We start from the raw sequence: 16,556 nt of genomic DNA, 5'->3' as shown, positions 1-16,556 counted from the left end.
AGCTGAAAGTTCATGAGGAATATGTGTGGCTTATTTTGGCTATCTTTTTTTCTTTTATTTTTCTGGGTGATGGAGGTGCATGGGGGTGGATCTTGTGAGTAACGCCATCGTGTGCTCTACCTTTACTATATTTATTAAACACCGTTTCAGCGCGTACAAGGTTTGTTCAAAACGAAACCAAGCTTTTGAAATAGCGCGCCACCAGCAGAGAGAGCGGGCTGCGGCTACTGAGCGCATGTAGCGGCAAGCTGTGGTTCGTGGAAATCGTCGTTTGATTATTCGAGAAGTGGCTGACGAAGTGGGCATCAGCGTACGATCATGCCATCAAATTTTGAGTGACAGACTTGAGATGCGTCGAGTCAGCACAAAATTCGTGCCGCGTTTGTTGTCTGACGATCAGAACTGCCATTCGCTGCGTTTCGCTCTGACCGTTAGTTGGCGAGCTACAGCCGCGGAAGCGAGCACGTACAGAGGCTGTTCATCGGATAATTGCCAAAGTTACAATGAAAAAAAAAGAAATCATCATCATCATGAGTAATAAGATGAAAAGTTCGCGCGCACTTCCGGTAATCTGGGCTACGATCGCCCAGGTTTGCTGTTTGAAGCTTTGCGCGACCGAGAGCGAAGTTAAGCGTTTTTTTTTGTTGTTGTTGTGGGAGCATCATTTCGAAGTGCTCTGCACTGTCTTCTCATACGGAGCTATTACTAAAATCAATGTTCCTCATCCGTACTATATTCCTCTTAGGCTTCACGCGCAAATCACCACTCGGAAAATTTGTCGCACTTACCGTCATTTTTTCAAGAGACTCCTCCATCCCACTTGTAACCTTGAAACGCCAATTGCTTTTGATACGGTGCTATCACCTCTTGCAGCGCTGTAAGCCACGTTGCGTGACCATGGCACCAGCAATAGCATGGCTTTAATGAATTCACTAGATCGTATCAGGGGGCGGAGCTCTAACACAAAGAGAAAACAGAGAACGCAAGAGTAGAAATGTGCAAGGACGTTGTCACCGTTGCTGCGAACGTCAATTTCTGTCGTATAGTCAAGAAACCTCAATGTTTCCATAGGTAGAAAGTGGTGTTTGGTTCATTTCGTTTAGACAACAGCGTTGGTTGATCAGGAGAGCTATGCACGGTAATGAGCAATTCGGCGAATTAACACATCTTTATGTTTGATTTTATCTCAGGACTGCTTCTCCTAACATCGATGGAATTGGGAAGTTGGTTCAACATTGTTCAGTATTGAACACACTGTCTTGCAGCTAGAAGGACTCGAAACAGCAGCCGAAGCTCGAAATCCTGCTCGGAAAATTACACGTGGCAACCAAATAATGAACAAACAATGAAATTGCACTTCGCGACATTTATGCAATAATTGTCAGCCGAAAATTATTTGGGACCGGATTGTTTCTTGGAACGCAGACATCCCGGCGCACGATATTTACCCATTTACAGGCGCTGAAGCGGAGTAGCGAGTACTGTCTCACTTACCATACGCTCGTGCTTCACGGCGGCAGATTCCGTGCACCATTGGACCACTTTTCCGCTCAACTTCATTGTCTGCAGAGTCGCAGGCATTGGAGATAAAGAAATATTTACCGATGCCTTGGGTATAAAAAAGTTGTCGCAGTTTCACCTGAAAGGCGAAGCATCAATTGCTATAGCAAATTTGTAGAGAGCTATACGGAGTAATGACAGTAGCTTTATCAGCTGTATAAACTTGGACATCTAGCAGCGCCGGCCACACGCAGAACTTGTCGACGCCGTCGGCGTTTTGCCCGCGTTCGCACAAAATGCGTGCGGCGTTGGTGACTCTTGCCGGATCCTCTGATATAAATAGGCACTTGGTGCCGCAGCTAAACGTCGCCTCCCTTCCCTCCCCCTCCCCCCCACGGCCTTTCGCGCGTCGGAAGAAGGCGCGTTTGCTCTACATATATGGTGACTTGTAAAGGAGGAAAGAGACGCCTACTTCTGCAGCCCTTAAGGGAGCACGGCGCAGAACGCGCGTTTGTTCTGCCGCCGTGGGTTCACTCCCCGTGAAAGCGCGCGTCCCTCGCGCCCTTACCGCACATACAGCGTTCGGCGGCGCGTGGCGACGATTTCATCTCCATTGACGTCATACGGAACCTCACGGCGACGGCGACGGCAACGGCGACGACGACGGCGACGCCGACGGCAGAAATCTGCTTTGGAGTGTCCATATAATTGCTATCGCAATAAAAGCTTGAAGAACAACGTGTGAAATGTTGCTACAAACTTGACTAAAATTTCACAGATTGCTTAGCCAAGCATGCGGACAGGAATGCGTGAGTCGTACGCAGTGATATGAGGGGTTTTAAGCGTTTTGAATTAAGCGAATGTCAGTCGGTGACGATCCCAAGCCTGGACGACCTACCACATCAACAGATGATGATCATGTTGACAGAGTTCCTGCTGTGATTCATGGAAATCGTCGTTTGATTGTTCGAGAAGTTGCTGCCGAAGTGGGCATCAGCGTACGATCATGGCCATCAAATTTTGAGTGAGAGACTGGAGATGCGTCGAGTCAGTACAAAATTCGAGCCGTGTTTGTTGACTGACGATCAGAAATAGACCTGTGTTGAAATCAGCCAGGAACTGCTTGCCGCTGCCGACGACAGCGAAAACTTCCTTAAGAACATCATAACACGCGATGAGACGTGGATTTATGGCTATGAAATTGAAGCGAAGGTGCACGCGGGTCAAGGGTCTCTTCGTCCAAAAAAAAGCACTCATTAATTGGTCAAAGATCACGGTTATCTTGTTTTTTTTTGTTTTTTTACTGCATAGCATTGTCCATGGGGAACTTGTACTGCGCGGTCAGATGGTAAAAAGGGAAGTCTACGAGGGAATTCTAGAGCATTTTAAGGATGCTGTGCGCAGTAAGAGGTCCGAATTGTGGGAAAACGAGACTTGAATGTTGCATCATGACAACGTGCCGGCTCACGCATAGCTCATTGTCCGCAGCTATCTACTAAAACATCACACTTCTGTTGTTCTTCATACAGCATATTCTCTAAACCTAGCCCCGGCAGACGTTTTCCTGTTCCCCAAACTTAAAACCACGTTGAAAGCACGTAGTTTCCAAATCGTAGGGAAGGTTCAGAACAATGCGACAAGAGACCTCAGCACGTCATCCCAGAAAATGTGTTCCAGCAGGCTCTCCAAAAGTGGAAGCAGCAAGGTTCCGGCTACTTTGAATGAAACCTACTTCTTCACATAGTTACCATCATTGCTACCTACACGACAGCGACGATGACGATGGTTCAGGGGTGATTATGGTGGTGATGATGACTCGTTAAAAGCTCACGCGGCACCGATCGCTACATGACCCACATTAGTACGTGCAACAACAGAGAAACATTGTATCAATACTTATTGCTTGGCTGGTTGGTTCATCTTATTCCGCAAAGTTAAGACGCAACCAATGACGAAAACGAAGCTTCAGGACAGGAAGAACGCTCTTTCCTGTGCTGAAGCTGTTTTCCCTCCTTGGTTACGTCCTTAACTTTGCGGAACAGAAACATTGGCTGACAAACGCATGTTTCAACCCATCGCTTGCCGACCCGTATAATATTTTTACCCCGCATTCTTGACAACGAAAATGGGAGGTCAACCAATACGGAGAAGAAGCCAACACTCGCTGCAAATATCCCGGAAAATAGCAAGTAAGAGCCCTGCAAGTCGAGGCCGACAACAGATGCCGGTGGCGTGCGTACCACTGCTCCGCACTGTTGGAGCGGTGAAAGCTGCTCGCCGGGATTTATGGACGCAATCGAGCTGGCCTCGGACGTTAACCGCGCTCAAGAAAAATGGGTGGGTTGGTTGGGCGGGTTTGGGTGCACATAGTTGTACGTATAGCCCAATGGTATAGCCGCTTACAGTCTGGGGATGCAGTGACCAAAAAAGGTCCGTAACGCAGTTTGTCTTTCCTGTTTCTCAGCGTGCCCGCTGTTTTTGGGGTGGTTAGTCTACTTGTTCTGTTTCTGTGCCTCCTCTTTATCGTCACCCTGTCAGTTGATCAGGTCTTCATTTACTACGAGTTCGAGCAGCGTAATGCAGTAGGAAAAATGCTGTTAGTACGACGGCAGTTGGAATACTTACGGCATAACTCATATGAACCATTGTAGTACAAAACTTTTGCTTTAGACGTAAAGCCAATGTATATTTAACATGTATGAACTAACTTGTACTGAGATCGTAAGATGACGAACACTATACCAGTGTGAATTTTGTAATCCTTAGTGGCATTTAGAGTCCTTGAATTGAACAAAGGATGCTTTCAGTTCCTAAGTCATGTTTGCCAATGGACGACCGTCTTCCCTACTGATATTTATACCATGCTAATTGGCTGGAATTCTCTCTTTCGAGCTGTTCTCAAAGAGCTTTTCACAGCGGAGTTGTTTAAGCTCTTGGTTAAGCCGCGTAGTGCGAGCAAAAACTTCGCCTGGCGATGACGTCACCGCGCGTTGCCTAGTAACCACCTCGCGGAGCGGCGTGTGCTTCGCATCCTGTCCGTGCCATGCACATGTTGCCTTCACATGGGGCGTTATTGAGAGGGAAGGAGAGCAGGCGCGCGGTGCTATGCTTGGGAAAGAGAAAGAGAAAATGAGAGAGAGAAATAAATTGTAGCAGCACCAACGAGGTAACGCGCAGAACTGCTGCTGCCGACGCCGTCCGCGTTTCCGTGCGTTCGAGCCGAACGCGCGCGGCGTCCGTGACTGCAGCCGGCGCCTCTGGCGGCGGCACGGCAGGTTTCCACCAGCCACGCCCCGGCAAGTGTGGAGGCGCAGCTTGGCTGTGACGTCACCAGGGAGATAATGCTCGGAGCCACCGTGATGGCGGCACAACTCTCGTTGATTCTGTGTCGAGTACATGTAGCCTTGACATGGGAGGACTAAAGAAGATCCGGACACCCGAAGAAGAAGAAATCGCTCATGTTGAAGCGCGTTGCGTGGCCAAGTGGGAATGTGCGCATCGGCGGCGAGCCAATTCGGAATACCGTGCCTAGCAGCACTTAGTGTTTCCTAGCAAAACTTAGCCAAGCCTAGTAAAACCTGGAAGAAGCTAGGTCGATCACCAGCTCTGCTATTCACTCCAGCATTGCACCACTAGTGCAAGCTGCCCACATTTTTGTTTGTGAATACGAGCCGTTGATACCGTAACGATTAGAGTGTTCTTAACTAAGACATTGTTTTCCTCCTGTAATGGGAGCTGAGTAGCTATTACGACGTGTTTCTGTCGAGCAGGAACAGGCGCACAGAATTCTTGACTCTGGCGTCAAAGAAAAGAGTAGATGTACTATGCGTAGAAAAGATGTACTTGCATTTGAGCACAAGGTCAGAGCAACTGGTGGTCAAATATTATATAGAGCCAATCCCCCTGCTGCCTGCTACTATTAGACAATCACTTAGTGAATCGAAATATATGCTTTCAAAATAAATTGAATAGTCAGGTAGAACATTTTTTTTCGTATTCCGTGGCATAGAATACTATTGCCTTGGTGTTACTATACTGGCGAAGAGGCTATTCTGTTGTCCATGAAGAGTTTTAAGCTAAGGCTTCCTTTAAATGCAGGTTTTAAAGGCGAGTACCTCCTGCTTCAGAAACAGAACACCTGTGTCAGCATCTATGAGCTGCTGCTTTGCGGAACCCAACTGGTCGAACAGTTCAGTATACAGAAACCAATACTTGACGCCTTCTTTTGCGTACTCTAAAAAAATTTTCCGCACAGTATGCTTCTTTCGCTGCAAATGACGTCGAACGACGATAGTCTCCTGCCGCCCCTGGCACGTAACACCGTCTTCCCTCCCTCCCACCCTCACGCTCTTCCCCTCTCCTCTCACTCCTCCCATGATGGATGCAATGGAGGTTTTGCTGAATTCAATCCAAATTCCCCGTGTTCGCCCTGACCTTTTATTGCTGCTGGCTTAAAGCAGGCTACACAGCCGCGGCTTCAGTCGGCTTGTCTTTAACGCGTAGCGTGTCTTCGACACCATTTATAACGCGCTAATTTTTTATTTACTTAATTAAATGAACGCTGTGAATCACGGTTATGTACATATGTTTTGCCTCAAATAGGCCTGAGGTTTCCTTTGTGCTGTATAATGTTGACGTGTATGACCCCGTGCCACCAGTGCTAGTAGCTTGGTTGGTTTCGGCCGGGCGGTTGAATCAATTTCGTTGAATCGGTTTCGACCGGGCCGTCGAATCAAGTGACAGACAAAGTTTTTTTTTGCTTTTAGGCAGCCCAAGAAAGACTATCGTCTTTAAAAACACTAAGCCCATGAGTTTAGCGAATCCGCGATAATAGTATTTATAATATAAAGTGCCAGCGTCGATCTTTTAAAGTTGACAGTCATATTACCATAAGCCAAAGAGGGTGAAGGCGACAGCCTGTGGGCTCGAAAGACATTAATTAAATTACTTGACATTCGCATTCGAATGCGTTGTTACTTCTTATTACTTAGAAGCCTAAAAGTCGCGGGTTAGAGTGCGTTAATCGACGCTACCTTAATTAACTGGGCCTTAATTAACCTCGCCCTACTTAACACCAAAGATCTTCGGTTCTACTTCTACCAAACGTCGTTGGTTCGACTCCCACCAAAGGCAGCGTGTTCGAGTGCCTTAACTAACTCTGTATTAATTACCTGTGCCTTAATTCCCCTTAAGTATAAAGGTGGTGGGTTCGACTCCCACACAAGCTCGACGGTTCGACTCCCACCGAAGGTCATGTGTTCGATTGCCTGAATGAACTTTATTTAACACGATGACGACAATGAACCGCGTGACATTAAAATTGGTGCGTGAGCGTTGCTTGCTTGACCCGCGCACCATCAGAACTGTTGGGCGAGCGTTGCTTGCTTACGCATAGAAGACAATGACGATGGTGACCAGAACACCATCCGAATTGTTGCGTGGGCGTTTGCATATCAGGGTAGGTGAAGCTAGTAAGTTACTACACCGAGTCGTCATCGCGTACGATTTTGCGTCGACGGCACTGTTTTCGCTCAAGGACGTTGAAGGTCGACTCAACGATGAGACATATAAGACTTTCGCCTTAATAAATTAATTTCGTTCTTCTGGCACCTACCGAGCACGGTCCAACGTGGTAACGTTGATAATAAGCGTGCGTAATAGCATCCTGCCATGAAAGGTACAAGAAGGGCGTCGTTACGCTCACCGGACTTCCAGAAAAAAATTTATAAAGCTGTAAAACGAACAAACCAATAATTTTGGTGCCAAAGCAGATGTGCAGACGAAGGATGCCAGCCAACACACGAAGCGCCAGCTTACCGGTGAAGTTCTTTTGAAACAGCTAGGAGCACCCACTTCCCCCACCAGAACACTTTCTTTTTTTAGTTATTTCGTTGTACGACCTCCCGTTTTCATTTCGTTGATAAAAACATTGCACGCACCGAAAGATGGGAAAACTTTCGCCAGATGAATCAGCGTGAAGCCCGGGCTGGACAAACAACACGACTCAACAACAACATATCCGTCCAATTTTTAACAGAAACTACAAAAACTAAAAAAGAAAAAGCAGCCATGTCCTTATTTCCACTGAGGAGAGCGCCCTGAAATAAAGAAAAAGAGTCTTCTCTTTTCATATTATGGTAGCTTGTAGCAAACGAAGAAATATATATATATATATATATATATATATATATATATATATATTGTGCTTATCTATTGAAAAACCTTCTTTTGTTAACGAAATTTAACATACTTTTTGTAAGCGCCATTCAAAACTGTTGTGCTATTGGCCAGGTTCGATAAGCACACGATTTTTCTATAGAAGAAAGAGAGAGAATCATTATTCTGGATTCTTTGTCGTAACAACTGAAGCATTGTTTTATTCTCTTCTCTTCAAGATTCGATCAACGTTATTGTCTCGGTTTTCTCGTCTTGCAGGTCCCTGTGGTAACGAGCGCTTGAGCTGAACGGTGCGCATATCTGAGCCATCCTGCTACGTCATTCTTAAAGGGGCCCTGAACCACTTTTTATCGAAGTGGAGAAACACATTCGAAGTGAAAATAGGCTATTTCAGAATCACTTTGCCGAAAAAAAGTACTTCAATGCGTTCAGCAGAAGCAATCAAAACCCGGCCTCCGTTGTGCTCCCCTACCTCCTTCAATGCCTTGCACTGCGAAGGCTACGGCGGTGTGGCGGCGGGGCCACAACGCTCCGCCCCCGAGACGTCAGCGCGGCGCGCAGTTCAAATTTCATTTTGGAATTCCCATTCTGGTGTCTACGAAGCGCTAAACGTACGCCAAACGCGGTTGTCTTCAGTGTGCCGCAGTGCGCTTAGCCAGTGGACTCGTGGCGGCACCTCGCGGCGGCCGCAGTGTAGCTGACCGCAGCGACCAATAGCAGCCGCGTATTGGAGTGTGCTTTATTACGAAATAAAGCATACAGAAAAGAGCGAGGATCATGGGGTTTTTTTGAAACAAGAGCGTTTGAGAGAAAGGTGACTTCGCGCTCCGCTTGCTAGCTCCACGGACCGCGTACGACAGCGGAACTTGGCTGAGTTGTTCACAACAGCTTATGCTACCCGCGGACTATGTTATTCACCAAGCCCGAGGGGTGGTTCAGGGCCCCTTTAGCAAAAGAAAACGAAACAATGCCAACTTTGCCTGTAGGCCAAATATTGAACGCAATAACATGGTTTAGCTATGCGCTGAATGCGTTTCAGAACACTAGCGTGATGAAGTGCATCGCAACGGCGTTGCAGGGGTCACACCTTGATGAGACCGATGAAAATCAGCTGCGTTCGTCAGCGTCCAAAGAAAGAACTACATACATTTATGTTTATGTTCACCATGGTGTGGTATGCACACATCTGCTCAGCCGGAACGCTAATATGTTCGCGCACAACGCCCATGCCAGCAGACGACGCCAGAAGACAGCCATCCCTGCAGAAATAGTGCGTGCTATTCAATTGCACCATAACAAACATTATATTGAAGGCAACAGAAAGCCAATATAAACGAAACGGTACGTCTATAACAATTTTTGTACGGGCTGGCGCCGGCAGAACCGTTTGAGCGGTGTCATGGTGCATCCACTTGGCTTCGTCGCTTTTGGAGCCAAAGCCCTTTCGCGTCTCTAGAGCACTTGTAATCCTCCACGCACAGGCCGCGCACGTGTCGTCGATAGCACAACAGCACGGCAACGCCAACAACAACGCCGACAGCGACGGTGCAAATGAACCTTGAGCATCGATATAATTGCTATCAGTATAAAAGTTATCCACATGCTAAACTTAGCAGGTGGTCTAACAAATGGGGTGCATACAAACGGGACACTTGCCCTGACTGGGGTACCATTTGGACACTGTCGAATTATGAGATTTTTGCCGGTTTCGTTATCTTTTGAGCTTCGCATAGGCCCACACGGTTGCTGCGGCGTCTTTGATTGGCTAAAAGGGCCGCTGCTGCAGAATTTGATGATGCAACGTAATTTGATAATGCCCGAAGTAACACCCTTCGGCCGGGATACCGTAAAACTATTCCAATCTTCTTTTAATTACAAAATCAACATTATGCCTCACTGACAGGTCGAAATGGCTCTGGCTGCGCCCACATATGCACGTCGCGCGCTCATATGGACCTGGCCATGTAGGCACGCTAGGCCCGGCCCAAGCAGACGATACAGTGGCAGACGAAGTGAACAGTTGATCCTGATTAGCTTAGTGGGATTGTAACTAGCAACTGTTAGTATCTTACTGTAATCTAGGCACACCTCAAAGTGGTTCTTAAGAAGATGGCGGTGTGTCTTCTAATTGACCTTGACACTGCCGCGCTAAATGGCTTCAGGGCAAGATGAATCGTGCACAATCGCGTTCTGACGAGAAATGGCAAAATTTAATATTTTGCGCTGTTCCAACAGTCCCCAGCCTAGTCATTCGAAGTTCATTTTTATACACAAGGCATCGGTAAATATTTCGTTATCTCCAATGCCTACAGCTCTGCAGGCAATGAAGTTGAGCGGAAAAGTGGTCCAATGGTGCACGGAATCTGCCGACGTGAACTTCAGCACGAGCGTATGGTAAGTGAGACAATACTGGCTACTCCGCATCAGCGCCTGTAAATGGGGCAATATCGTGCGCCGGGATGTCTGCGTTCCAAGAAACAATCCGGTCCCAAATAATTTTCGGCTGACAATTATCGCATAATTGTCGCGAAGTGCAATTTCATTGTTTGTTCATTATTTGGCTGCCACGTGTAATTTTCCGAGCAGGATTTCGAGCTTTGTGTGCTGTTTCGAGTCGTTCGAGCTGCAAGACAGTGCGTTTAGTACTGAACAATGTTGAACCAACTTCCCAATTCCATCGATGTTAGGACAAGCAGTCCTGAGATAAAATCAAACATAAAGATGTGTTAATTCGCCGAATTGCTCATTACCGTGCATAGCTCTCCTGATCAACCAACGCTGTTGTCTAAACGAAATGAACCAAACACCACTTTCTACCTATGGAAACATTGAGGTTTCTTGAATACGACCGAAATTGACGTTCGTAGCAACGGTGAGAACGACCTTGCACATTTCAACTCTTGCGTTCTCTGTTTTTTCTTTGTGTTAGAGCTCCGCCCCCTGATACGATCTAGTGAATTCATTAAAGCCATGCTATTGCTGGTGCCATGGTCACGCAACGTGGCTTACAGTGCTGCAAGAGGTGATAGCACCGTATCAAAATCAATTGGCGTTTCAAGGTTACAAGTGGGATGGAGGAGTCTCTTGAGAAAATGACGGTAAGTGCGACAAATTGTCCGAGTGGTGTTTAGCGCGTGAAGCCTAAGAGGTATATTGTACGGAGGATGAACATTGATCTTGGCAATAGCTCCGAATGAAGAAGACAGTGCAGAGCACTTCAAAATGATGCTCCCACAACAAAAAAAAAACGCTTAACTTCGCTCCCGGCCGCGCAAAGCTTGCAACAGCAAAGCTGGGCGATCGTAGCCCAGCATTTACCGGAAGTGCGCGCGAACTTTTCATCTTATTACTCATGATGATGATAATTTCTTTTTGTGCATCTCGGACTTACGGCCGTCACTGCGCCTTGCATAGAGCAGCTTGCAACACCGACACCGCGTTGCAATGCCGACACCGCGTTCCGCCGCGTTGCAAAGCTGACAGCGCGTTCCAGCAGACGCGCTCCATGAACCCGTGTCTTTCTCTCTCGCTCTCATTTTCTTTATCTCTCTCCCGAGCAAAGCGCGTAAAACTTCTTCCCCTCGCAGAGCACGAGCGTGCGAACGCTCCAGCTGTGGACGAAGACGACGACGCTGGAACGCAATCATGTGGTTGCATAAATGCAACAACGACAACAACAACAACAAACGCATGTTCTGCAAGCGTGGCTGTGTAGCCTAGTGGTTACGACGCTCGCCATGGGATCATGGGAACGCGGGCTCAAATCCCGCATCAGCAAGAAAGTTTATTTATTGAGAGTTTCTTGATACGCACCACAAACCACAAAAGACGGCTGGCTTTTAAACACCTTCGCTGTTAAAAAAAAACTAACAATATAACAGAAATGTAATGTTTTCACAAAGGGAAACTAGACTTGTCGGCAGCGCGTGTGCAATATAGGGTCTTTCAGCAAATGAGCTCGTAATCTATGGAATGTAGGAAAGAAGTCATAGATGCTTTCTTTCGGTTTGCTTTTACCCTTGAGGTACACAGAAAGAAAGAGCTTCAGCAAGTACTGAGACAATTATGGAATCAGACAAACAATTTTTCAAAAAAAAAGTCAGATTGTTGAACCTAATCTAAGGTTCAAGCCTGGTTTCCGCGAAGTTCATAGCTGGTTCCAGACGCGAACAAAACTGAAGCTGCTTATTTATGCATGGTATTGATTTACAAGCAATTTCATCCACACGAGCACAACTGAACTGACAAACATCGTAATCTGTTTAACTTAGCAGACACCCGTGAGTGGCTTGAATGTTTACGCCTCAACGTTGGTGATCATAAAGAGAGTGAGATCGGGGCTTTTTAATGAAAACTGTTTCCCGCGTTTTTAAATGCACTTGGCATTCTTTGACTACATCGGGTGTTTTAAGCTTATCTATCTATATATCTATCTTTCTATCTGGCTATCTATGGATAGATAGATACCTCAGATGCGAGAAAAGAAATTATCATTATGATGAGTAATAAGATGAAAAGTTCGCGCAGACTTCCGGAAAATGCTGGGCTGCGATTGCCCAGCTTCGCTGTTTCAAGCTTTTCGCGGCTGATAGAGAGATTAAGCGGTCCTCTAGGTATGTGATCGTAGTGGTAATGTCTTTGTGGAAATGCAAGCTGTGTCATCCGATTTTCGTCATGCCATGGTCGCCACATCGCCTTTGTCGTTCTATCCACGTCATTTCTTCTACGCTGTCCTGTCTTAATCACGCTGCTGTCTTCAATCTTGATTCGGCCGCAGTTGTCAAGCCACCGTCATTTCATCGACGTCAGAGAGTCGCTGTCATGTAGCCGTTATCATAGCGTCGTCTTCCCTGCTTTGTCATGCGGGAGTAGTCATGCCGTCATTGTCACGCTGTCGTTGCAGCGTCGTTATCATTTCAGAATTCTCATCTCATTGTCGGGATGCCACTGTTGTCATGCCATGTTTATCGTTCCCTCTGAACGTCATTTCTCCATCGTTGTCACTGCGTTGCCGTGAGGCCGCCGTACTTATAGGAAATCTGAGCAAGCGAGCGCCACAGGAAAGTGGCCTGATACCGGAGACTTGCATGTAGCCGAAGCAGTGGAAGTTTTAGAATTAACCCTACATATTTTAAATAAACATGATTTCACGGAAACAATGCGTTGCTGTGTTGCTTGAATGCTAATGGCATTACCATCGGTAGTAATCGTGACACGGCTTGTGCCGTATTTATTTTTATGTTTTTCGGCTGAAAAAGGCGAGAAATATATCTGAAATAACGTAGTAACAGTGCTGGGGCCGCTGCATTCAGATCGTATGTGCTACTTTTGCCCATGAGACCAATTTTCTTTGCAAACGAAATGACCATACACGGCATTGCTTTAGTAAACACCGCAATAAAATAACGTGACGAGCCTATACCAATTTCACAAACCTGAATCATGAGCAAAAAGTCTTTTCACATCTTGAGGTTTACATAAGTGATGACTGTCTAAGAGTTCAGTTATGTAGATTAGAAATCCTAGGCTTCACAAAGCAGGAAAATCTATTGGCCAGTTCCGCTTTCACAGCTTTTGGCAATGTAGCTGTCGTTTATGTAGCAGTAAATGTGGCAGTATGTTGAAACAATCTCCAATGAACGCCACTCTTCGTAATTAAGTTCTCCTACTGCTGTGATTATGTCCCTTGCTTTCGGCAGTTCGTTTGACAATTTTCTTCGCAGCTGCTTTTTATGAGAGCCTACCAGACGGGCTCAGGGTTAAAGTCTCTGGCCATCTATTACGTCGTTTTAAAACATTCCTGCTTTGTTTCTTTAGTGAGCCCTACCTTAAACCATTTCCGTTCAAAAGACGGCAGAAATTTGAAAACTTGTAACTTAGAAGGTAAACTTTGGCGCTGTAATCAACATTCAGAGACGCATAAACACTCATTTGGCTGAGGTTAGCTCGCGTATAGGGAGCCTACGAACACCCTGATGAATACAACTGATGCCTGTTCCCTTCTGATTCAGCCAACATCGCCCATCGCTATCTCATAACATCTATGCGATGTGTCCTTTCACCTCGTTCCTCCCATTATCATCCCCCATGGTGACCCTCTTTTTTCCCCTCTTCCCCTTCCCTTACGTAGAGTAGCAAGCCACATGCTCCATTTTTCAGCCGACCTCTCCACATTTTCCAATCATTAAACTACTTCGTCATAGCACTGTCCTTAAGTCGGCTACCACGAATCTCTCCTGGAACAATCGATGGTTTCCGGCCGAACTCCGCATGCGGTGACGGCACACTTGAAAGGAGAGAGCGCTTGAGACATATTCGCTCACATGTATTCCATCAAAGCTAACGAGGGTCGTTGAAGCAGCCAACCAGGGATAGATTGGAGCTTAATTGATATTGCGGCCGTTTATACGCAATGCCTCACAACTTCAAGTGTACCAGAGAGCTGGAAGAACGCCAATAATATACTTATCCATAAGAAGGGAGACGTTAAAGGATTGAAGAATTAGTGACCCATTAGCTTGCTTTCAGTATTGTATAAAATATTCGCCAAGATAATTTTTAAAAGAATCAGGCCAACACTTGACTTCAGTCAACCAAGAGAACAGGCTGGCTTCAGGAAGGGATATTCAACGATGGATCATATCCATGTCATCAATCAGGTAATCGAGAAATCTGCGGAGTACAATCAACCTCTCTATATGACTTTCATAGATTATGAAAAGGCATTCGATTCAGTAGAGATACCAGCAGTCATAGGGTCATTGCGTAATCAAGGAGTACAGGAGGCATACGTGAATATCTTAGCAAATATCTACAAGGATTCCATAGCTACCTTGGTTCTCTACAGGAAAAGTAGAAAGTTACCTATCAAGAAAGGGGTCAGGCAAGGCGAGACAATCTCTCCAATGCTATTCACTGCATGCTTAGAAGTATTCAAGCTCTTAGACTGGGAAGGATTAGGAGTGACGATCGACGGCGAATAGCTCAGCAACCTTCTGTTTGCAGATGACATTGTCCTATTGAGCAACAATGGAGGCGAATTACAACAAATGATTGAGGACCTTTATCGAAAAAGTGTAAGAATTGGGTTGAAGATGAATATGCAGAAAACAAAGATAATGATCAATAGCCTGGCTACGGAACAAGAATTCAGGATCGCCAGTCAGCCTCTAGAGTCAGTAAAGGAGTACGTTTATCTAGGTCAATTACTCACAGGGGACCCTGATCACGGGAAAGAAATTTACAGAAGAATAAAATTGGGTTGGAGTGCATACGGCTGGCATTGCCAAATCCTGACTGGGAGCTTACCACTGTCGTTGAAAAGAAAAGTGTACAATCAATGCATTCTACCGGTGCTAACATATGGGGCAGAAACTTGGAGGTTAACAAAGAAGCTCGAGAACAAGTTAAAGACCGCACAAAGAGCGATGGAACGAAAAATCTTAGGAGTAACGTTAAGAGACAGGAAAAGAGCGGTGTGGATCACAGAACAAACGGGGGTAGACGATATTCTAGTTCACATTAAGCGGAAGAAATGGAGCTGGGCAGGCCATGTAATGCGTAGGATGGATAACCGGTGGACCATTAGGGTTACAGAATGGATACCAAGAGAAGGGAAGCGCAGTCGAGGACGGCAGAAAGTCAGGTGGGATGATGAAGTTAGGAATTCGCAGGCGCAAGTTGGTATACGCTAGCGCAAGACAGGGGTAATTGGAGATCGCAGGGAGAGGCCTTCGTCCTGCAGTGGACATAAATATAGGTTGATGATGATGATGATGATGCGGAATTCAACAAGGTTAAAGAAACTGAAAATTATAGAGCATCCGTATTGCGTGTTCTATGTAAAATGTGCTGACACATTCATCTAAAAATGCAAGGGGATAATTTATATGTATCAGTATATACATTAAATAGTGTGTGTTTACAATGTATTTGTTTCAATGCACGTGCCTGCTAACACCGTTAGGACTAATATCAAGAGAAGCAGGGGCGTCCAACTGTTGTATTTTGTTCTAAATTGGCTGCGATGGACTAATTTGGGTACTAAATTACTCGGTTACTCCCTTTCAGTATTATTTAGGCAACCAAATAGAAAGAATAAGAAAGATCATCATATTAAAGATGTAGCTGGCCTTTTCCAGAGTTTCATCAACATGTGCTCTATAGAGGAATGGGCGTTTTTTCAGGGCAGGGCTCTGGAGGAGGAATAAACATTTATTGTGGAACCAGCACTTTAAGATGGCCGGGCTAAGCCTCCCATGAGGGGACGTCGAGGCCTTGACTCGCCGCCGCCTCACGGGCGTGCTGGGTCGTCCAGGTTTGGTCGTCGAGGGCGGAGCTCCGCAGAGCCTCACGCAACATCGACGAGAGGGTCGTGGTGTTAACGTGTCTGTACTGTATTGGGCACGCCCACAGCATATGCGGAAGCGTAGCCGGGTGAGTGCCACAGCACCGATAGTTGGGGGTATTGTAAACTTCAGGGAATATAAGGTGGAGGCGGGCGGGTGAAGGGTACGTATTTGTTTGTAGCAGACGCAGGGTGGTAGCCTGCGCCCGGCTGAACTTGGGGTGAGGTGGGGGGAAGGTTCGGCGACTAAGGTAAAATGCCTTAACGAGATCGTTATAAGTAGTCAGATTGTCCCTGGTGTCCAACTCGTCCCCAGTGTTACCGGCGCGGTTGACTAGTCCTCGCGCAATGGAGTGGGTGACTTCGTTGAGGTTGTGGAGGTGTGGGTGGACAGTGCCCGCGTGGGCCGGGATCCATGTCAGGGAGATCATGCTTTCTTTAGAGTGTGGTGCCTTGCGGAGGATACGAAGAGCTTGAGGAGAAATACGGCCTTTGCTGAAGTTAGTGACTCTGTGAAGTTTTTTTTTTCTTT

This window comes from Dermacentor silvarum, chromosome 5 (assembly GCF_013339745.2).
Source record: "Dermacentor silvarum isolate Dsil-2018 chromosome 5, BIME_Dsil_1.4, whole genome shotgun sequence".
Taxonomy (NCBI): Eukaryota; Metazoa; Arthropoda; class Arachnida; order Ixodida; family Ixodidae; genus Dermacentor; species Dermacentor silvarum.
The sequence above is the reverse complement of the archived record's forward strand: the minus strand, read 5'-3'. Positions refer to the sequence as shown.